Source organism: Saccostrea echinata, unplaced genomic scaffold, assembly GCF_033153115.1.
Source record: "Saccostrea echinata isolate AGI-Se365-2 ecotype Australia unplaced genomic scaffold, CSIRO_AGI_Sech_v1 ptg000010l, whole genome shotgun sequence".
NCBI lineage: Eukaryota > Metazoa > Mollusca > Bivalvia > Ostreida > Ostreidae > Saccostrea > Saccostrea echinata.
The window spans coordinates 2,796,265-2,803,963 of record NW_026889759.1 but is presented as its reverse complement, the minus strand read 5'-3'; positions in this window follow the sequence as shown (position 1 = coordinate 2,803,963).

Here is a 7,699-nt window from a genome sequence, read left to right as displayed (position 1 = left end):
TTTATGTTAAGGACATATGATACCTACAAAAAATGGATGCCTGGATTGGCATATATTTTTGGAGCTATTTTAGTCGTAGATGATGCAAAAATCAAATTTCAAAAATATTAAGAAATTGTGTCCTTTCTATGATATTTAAAAATTCTACCTTTTTGAAATCGTTATAAATCTATACAACTTTTTATCACTGTAAAGGACATTATTGTGAAAAACTGAAATAAAAATAAAAAGGTATGGGGTTAAACTTATTCATTTTTACTAATACGTACATGTATAAAAATGACTTCGGTTGTTATTTTCATAATTGTTGAAAAAAATTTTGATTGTATCATCTGTCGTTAAATGAATAGAATATTTTTAAAACAAAACAAATAAACTCGTACGAATCACGGAAGCTACTTTTTGACATGATGACTTTTGCAAAATTACCCTGAAAAAAAAAATCAAACACAAAAATATAAGAAGACTAGTAATGAAAACTGATTTTCATTCCTATAAAAATTTTGAAAGCGCACAGAACACAATCTATCAATGTCTCCTGTGACCTTATCATCAACTATCCTGAATGTCTCCTACAAATTTAAAAAGAAAATTTGCTCATCACAGTTTGCAGTTTAACTTGTAAGGAAAACAAACTGACAACGTTAGTTACTGCAACATTTTTTTTTGTCTTTAAAAAAACCCAATAAATTTCTCTTGCGTCTAGAAATCTTTAAAAATCAGTGAATACATGGACCGGAAACCACATCATTTTGAAAGATATTTGTGTATGTGTGCCAGATTATTTTTCCACTTTTCCTACGGACTTACCTTTCAGAGAACAAAAAGTGCAAAAAAGCTATTTAGCGTTCGATTAATGGTAGAAAGAGATAACTTCTGTAATAGACAGTTCTGTATTCGATGATATTACTTGATAAACTTAATCATAAAGACCGACGAATAGCTTATCAATCCGGTTCTGTTTTCGATTTGGCTGTGTTAGTTCATCCAGTATAAAGGCAGTGGCTGTGTTTGTCTGATTAACGACAGAAAAACAAACCCCACAAAACATCTTGACCTGACCGCTAAACAAGAGTCTCGAATTAGAACACTTGAATTGCTAAAGGAACTTCTCACCTTAAACACGTCTGGTGTAGTTGCCTTGTAAACGGTGTGGGTCTGTTGCTAACAGGTAACAAGTCATACTTGTAAACATTCTGTGTGAATAAGTAACAAGTCATGCAGGTAAATATATAACAAATCACAATGGTTTACATTCTTAGTGTATATGTAACAAGTCACACTGGTAAACATTCTGTATGTATTAGTAACAAGTAATATAAGTAAACATTCTGTGTATTTGATTAACAAGTCACATTGGTAAAAAGTCTGTGTGTATACGTAAATAACAAGTCATATTGGTAAATATTCTGTGTTTTAAGGAACAAGGAACACATTCTGTGTGTATAATTTAAGTAACAAGTCGTACTGGTAAGCATTCTGTGTGTATAAGTAACAAGCCACACTGGTAAACATTCTGTGTGAACAGGTAACAAGTCAGACTGGTAAATATTCTGTGTATATAAGTACATGTAGCAAGTCATACTGGTAAATATTCTGTGTGTATAAGTAACAAGTCACTTTGGTAAATATTCTGTGTGCATAGGTAACAAGTCATACTGGTAAATATTCTGTGTGTATAATTAACATGTCATACTGGTAAACATTCTATGCGTATAAGCAACAAGTGATACTGGTGAATATTCTATGTGTATAAGTAACAAGTCGTATTGGTAAACATTCTTTGTGCATAAGTAACAAGTCGTATTGGTAAACATTCTAAGTAACAAGTCATATTGGTAAACATTCTATGTGTATAAATAACAAGTCATACTGGTACGGTAGCTCAGTCGATAGAAAGCTCACTCAGGGATGGGAAGGACGTGGGTTCAATCCTAGGCCGCCACAAACCTAAGTCGATAAAAATAGGTGCAGCAGCAACTGTTCCTTCGCCAATCGCTCGGCACTTTGAAATGAAAGTTGCTGATCCTTCGAATGAGACCTTAAAAACCGAGGTCCCGTGTCACGGCAGAGGATGGCACGATAAATTATTCCTCACTGCTCTCAAAGACCCTGAGTGCCGATTAAAGGTTTAATTGCAGCCCTTCACCGGCATACTGTGACGTCTTATATGAGTGAAATAATCTTGCAAGGGACGTAAAACAACAAAAGTCAATTAATCAAACTAGTAAACATTCTGCTTATAAATATAAATCACAAGTCATTTGTACGTATCAATCACAAGTCATATTGGTAAAAATTCTTTGTGTATAAGTAACAAGTCGTACTGAAAAACATTCTGTGTAATAGTTAATTAACAAGTGAAACTGGTAAACATTCTGTGCGTAACTAGTCATACTGGTAAACTTTTTGTGTGCACAAGTAGATCTGACTTGAATAGTTTACAAAAACTTAATTCTCATTACATTGAAGAAGTAAAATTTACAGGTATGCTACTAATTCGAAGAACTTTACTGTGGTTTATACCTATCTATCTATCTATCTATCTATCTATCTATCTATCTATCTATCTATCTATCTATCTATCTATCTATATATATATATATATATATATATATATATATATATATATATATATATATATATATATATATATATATATATATATATCTGTGCTATGAACTAATATCAAGTTGATTTGTTTTTATTTTAATCTCTCTCTCTCTCTCTCTCTCTCTAAGCAATTTCTGCACTATTATTCTCAAGAGATAAATAGAGAGGTTTAGATACTTCCACTCGATCTCTTGGTCAAATCTTTTTGTTTTATTTTAGCATCAGTATCATAATAGATATGCCAGAATTATGTTAAATAAAATTAAAATTTCAGTTTGCGCACAATAGCCACGAGACTCAGATCTTGGATGCGTCTACTCTGTGGTTATCAAGGTTCAAGGTGAAATAGCAACTTACCGAATTTATGAGGTAGATATACCTATATATAAAATTGTTTTTGTTGGATTTGTTAATCAGTACTTTTTCCTGTATTCTGTGTATAAAGGCCTCTTTCATGATTTTATTGTCTGATGTTATTGTTGGCCCACCTGACAGAACGAAAGGACGTCAAACATTACCGAAAGTTTCATAATCATCTGAAGAAACCCCTACAGTACTACTTCAAACACTTTCGTTTTTTTTACGTGTACTTTACCAAATCATATTTTTTTAAGTTCTTATGGAAATTTTGTTAGCTGTGTTTGAATTATGTGGCATTACTTATCAAGTTTTATTTACCAGCATTCCAAGAAGATCTGGAAGTACTAGAAATAATTGTTAAAAAAAAAGTTCGAATGGATAGAACAATTGAGAATTTCAGTTGGTCCAATTCCGCCACAGGATTGATATGATAAAAATCTCGAATTTCGTCTGACACAATTTTTTTCCGACATTTCCCAGGAGATTCCTCGCCAAAACATCAATCTCATTGTAAAAAATCTATAGCATAATTGAAAACTTATTTACGAAAAGATAAAAAAAAGGATATGAAATTTGAAATGAATTTTATATCAATACGTAAATGACTAAATGCATCCTCTCTAAAGCAAGCAAGGTAATTATATATATAGACTCCTAATCTCAAACAAGAGGCCCATTGGCCACATCGCTCACCTGAGCACATTGGCTTGGAAAAAAAGCAAAAATCAGTTCAGTATTGAAAAGTTTATGGGGGTGGGGTGGGGGTGGGGGTTGAATTTTAAACTACCTAATGATGCTTTCATATCAATATAACAAATGGCTTTGCTGTTCTTGAGCAGCAGATTTTTTCCCCAAATATTCATTTGTAAAACTTTGATCCCCCATTGTGGCCCTACCCTACCCCCGGGGGTCATGATTTGAACAAACTTGAATCTACACTACCTGAGGATGCTTCCATATAAATATGACCAATTATGGCTTTACTGTTCTGAAGAGGAAGAATTTTAAAGATACTTTCCTATATATTTCTATGTAAAACTTTGATCCCCCATTGTGGCCCCATGCATCCAACCCCCGGGGGCATGATTCGAATAAACTTGAATCTACACTACCTGAGGATGCTTCCACATAAATATGACCAATTATGGCTTTACTGTTTTTAAGAGGAAGATTTTTAAAGATATTTTCCTATATATTTCTATGTAAAACTTTGATCCCCCATTTTGGCCCCAGCCTTCCCCTGGGGGTCATGATTTGAACACACATGAATCTACACTACCTGAGGATGCTTCCATATAAATATGACCAATCATGGCTTTGCTGTTCTTAAGAAGAAGATTTTTAAAGCTTTTTTCCTAGAGATATATTTCTATGAAAAACTTTGATCCCCCATTGTGGCCCCATCCAACCCCCGGGGGTCATGATTTGAACAAACTTGAATCTACACTACCTGAGAATGCTTCCATATAAATATGACCAATCATGGCTTTGCTGTTCTTAAGAAGAAGATTTTTAAAGATATTTTCCTATATATTTCTATGTAAAACTTTGATCCCCCATTTTGGCCCCATCCTACCCCTGGGGGTCATGATTTGAACAAACATGAATCTACACTACCTGAGGATGCTTCCACATAAATATGACCAATCATGGCTTTGCTGTTCTTAAGAAGAAGATTTTTAAAGATATTTTCCTATATATTTCTATGTAAAACTTTGATCCCCCATTGTGGCCCCACCCTACCCCCGGGGGTCATGATTTGAACAAACTTGAATCTACACTACCTGAGGATGCTTCCATATAAATATGACCAATCATGGCTTTGCTGTTCTTAAGAAGAAAATTTTTAAAGATATTTTCCTATATATTTCTATGTAAAACTTTGATCCCCCATTGTGGCCCCACCCTACCCCCGGGGGTCATGATTTGAACAAACTTGAATCTACACTACCTGAGGATGCTTCCATATAAATATGACCAATCATGGCTTTGCTGTTCTTAAGAAGAAGATTTTTAAAGCTTTTTTCCTAGAGATATATTTCTATGAAAAACTTTGATCCCCCATTGTGGCCCCATCCAACCCCCGGGGGTCATGATTTGAACAAACTTGAATCTACACTACCTGAGAATGCTTCCATATAAATATGACCAATCATGGCTTTGCTGTTCTTAAGAAGAAGATTTTTAAAGATATTTTCCTATATATTTCTATGTAAAACTTTGATCCCCCATTTTGGCCCCATCCTACCCCTGGGGGTCATGATTTGAACAAACATGAATCTACACTACCTGAGGATGCTTCCACATAAATATGACCAATCATGGCTTTGCTGTTCTTAAGAAGAAGATTTTTAAAGATATTTTCCTATATATTTCTATGTAAAACTTTGATCCCCCATTGTGGCCCCACCCTACCCCCGGGGGTCATGATTTGAACAAACTTGAATCTACACTACCTGAGGATGCTTCCACATAAGTTTCATCTTTCCTGGCCCAGTGAGTTCATGAAAAGAAGATTTTTAAATGATGTCATTATTTTTTCACTAATTCCTAATTATCTCCCCTTGAAAGAGGGCGTGGCCCCTCATTTGAACAAACTTGAATTCCCTTTACCCAAGGATGCTTCATGGCAAGTTTGGTTGAAATTGGCCCAGTGGTTCTGGAGAAGAAGTCAAAAATGTGAAAAGTTTACGGACAGACGGACGACGGACAAAATGTGATCAGAAAAGCTCACTTGAGCTTTCAGCTCAGGTGAGCTAAAAAGTGTAATTGAAGTAATGCTACTTAAATAAATCTCTCTCTCTCTCTCTCTCTATTTTACTGACCTTGGCAAAAATTATATCATTTTGAATAAAGCCTTGCCATTGTACTTATAGGATTGGTTGTAAAAACTTACTCTTTGGAATGTTGTTTCTACATGATTGGTAAGAAAAGGCAGAGTGAACTCGGCTTGAGTTAAGGAACTCAAGATAAACAGGTGCACGTTCTATTGCATTTTTAGCACATCGATCTATGTTTACAAATATTCAAATCTTCAAAAAATTTGCTGCAATATCTGTGAAACATTAAAAGTAGATATATATATATATATATATATATATATATATATATATATATATATATATATATATATATATATATATATATATATATATATATATATATATATCAGATAAAATTTATCAATAACAAGTTATAAAATAGTTTATTAAGGTAATGAGGATGAAGTTTTAAATAACATAGCACAGAAAAGAGGAGGTGTTTGTTTGTTTCTGTGTACACTTAAACCTTGATGATGAAAATTGTGACATTTAAGCAAACTCACAGACCTACAAACATGAATTTCCCTCTTTAAAAGAAATGAAATTATTGATACTTGTTATTTTGAATAAATCACATACATGATTTAACAATATTGTTCTATATACAAATATGACATACCGATTAAAATCATCCGTAACTCTAATGAAGATCAATTTTGTCCAATTGCACTTTTTCAGATCGCAAACTATCCACTTATTTCGGTTATACAAGTAAATTTCCTTTTCATAAAAATGCAAGCATTATGAAAATTTTCCCCCGCAATTTTAGTTAAAATGCACTTTATTTACAATTTTTAGGGGTGCTAAATCCTTTCAAAAAGCGATTCACCAGGTTATTTATTTCTTCTTTCGGGTGTGGCTACTCTAGTTTGTAAGGTATTATTGAGTCCAAGATGGATGAATCAGAAGTCTGCTAATAATATTCTTATTTTCACATTCCCAAGAGGAAGTATAGTTAGAGGTAGAACAATTATAATTACCTCGATATTTTTGAAATGACATTTAATATACCAACACTAAAACCCAGAATTACATATAGTAGTAAAAGTTAAATATAGTAAGCCTGCCTTTGTAATCCGTGCTTTTAAAAGAAATGTTTTGATGATCAAGCATGGACCACTAATAACACCGTCATTTTAAATAAATCAAATCAAAGAGATAATTTGAGATCTGCAGGATGTTTTCAATCTCTGTAGATGATACGCTTTTCCATGCATGGTGCCCTTTAAGAAATGTTTCTCTACGTATCTGAGAGAAAACAATTGTCGTACAAGCGCGAAATAAGACCAGTTAAACATCAACTTAAAACGAACGTAATATAAGCTCTTGGCGTTTCTCCGTTTTTTGATGCTGAAATTGAATAGTTGCTGCTAATCCAAACTCTACTATTATACCTTTGAACTAATTTTAAATACACATTAGGTGTTCTCGCTAAGTGAGATACATAGTCTGGTATGAATAAAATGTTATGATATTTAAAAATAATTAATTACGATAATGAAATGCTCACATAGAAGGAGGAAAATGGAAAGAGAAACACGCCTATTGCACGTGAAATGTAATCAATATTAAGATTTCGTTTTGCATTGGAACCCAGACATAATAATTGAATAATCGTTAAAATTTAGTGTTTAAGCATTGAAGTACACCCTTTTTTACCTCATTATATTAAAGAGTTTCCAGTGTAGTCGATACTTTGATAGGGAGACTAGCAAAATATTTTCATGGCAGTAATTGGTGTATTCTTCATGATGCTTTGGATACTCTTCGTAGCGACGATTTTTTACTTGACGATGAAGTGAAAACACATGAGATAGTTTTCACGGTGAAAATTGTTGAACCCGAATCACTTGAGTTTATTCAATATAAACAATTAGCAATGCGAGTGCCAAAATTTCCAGAAA